Genomic DNA, 1466 nt, shown 5'->3' with positions numbered 1-1466 from the left:
ACACATCTCAGAACTTAAATCCGGTGTCATGTCGTAACTCACATAAGTGTCATGTCCAGCCTATGCAAGTATCAGTGTCAATCTCAAGGTCTAAACTGATGTCCAACACATGGACTAAAACTAGATGTAGTGGATGTCCAACACATAGACTGCATATGAAAATTATCCAACACATGGACTGTATGTGATAAATGTCTAACACATGGACTACACATCATAATTGCCCAACACATGGACTAGATGAGTTATATGAACAGGTGCATATACCCTAATTTCTCACGTGTCTCGGTACGCAAACCTAAACTCGTGTCCGCATGTCATCTCACATGTAAAGATACAGGTTATACATAAATTTCTAATACCCGTCATTCGAGGCGACTCCTTGTTCATATTTAGGCATGCAACAACAATAAACAAACATAAACAATTTTAGTTAAACTGAAATAACTCAAACAGATTTAACTGAAGAAGTACAAAAGAAGAAAACTCCTCATCAGTCGACTCATTGGTCGACTCATCAGTCGACTCATAAGTCGACCAGACAAAGCACACAAACTGAGATTTTTCCCATCAGTCGACTCATTGGTCGACTCATCATTCAACTCATAAGTCGATTCATGAGTCGACTCATTGGTCGACTGAGCAGAAAATCTCCAGTTTCCTATTTTTGATGATTTATCTGCAAAAACGTTAAATGAAATTCTCTCTAATCATGTCCAGCAATATGATTCCGATTCTAGCACATGTATATCAACAGAAACGAAAGATTTACATGTAATATTCTATATTAAAACCCTAAACATATTTATTCATGTTTGAAAAAAACATTGAAATCATTAAATCATAATAAAACCCATGTTTAAACTAGTTCCAGATCTGGATCTAAATTTACAAATTCGTTTGTGAGCTTTATAAACTGAAAACATTCGATTTTCGCATCATATACTATAAAGATCTATTTTTTATACACAAATAGTGATTTAGGCTCAATAAAACCGAAATAAAACCAATTAAAAGCATACAAACAGTGGGTGTAGGATTGGGCGAGATGTTACTCGCCTCTGGTGTGATGACCAACTCCTAAATCCGAGAGGGAAAGATCTTCTATGCTGCACCTCAACAAATCTCGCTGAAATCCTCCGAAAAATCCCCCAAAAATCGCCAAAAGAAACTAGGGTTTGAGGGGAGAGGAAGGCTAGGGTTTCTCTGGGGTTCTGATGGGTTTTTGGGTTGGTTTCGGGTAAGCCAAAATATATATATTACGGTTAAAACCCGAACAAAACCCAACCAAACCCGTAACTAAAAGAAAACCCAAAATCTGCCCATCAGTCGACTTATAGGTTGACTCATCAGTCAACTCATTAGTCGACTCATGAGTCGACTCATAAGTCGACTGAGCAGACACTAGAACCAGATTTCGTGCATGTTTTGCTATTCAGCCAAAACCAATGCACAAAACTCTATGA

This window comes from Asparagus officinalis, chromosome 7, assembly GCF_001876935.1.
Source record: "Asparagus officinalis chromosome 7, Aspof.V1, whole genome shotgun sequence".
NCBI lineage: Eukaryota > Viridiplantae > Streptophyta > Magnoliopsida > Asparagales > Asparagaceae > Asparagus > Asparagus officinalis.
This window is presented reverse-complemented; position numbering follows the sequence as displayed.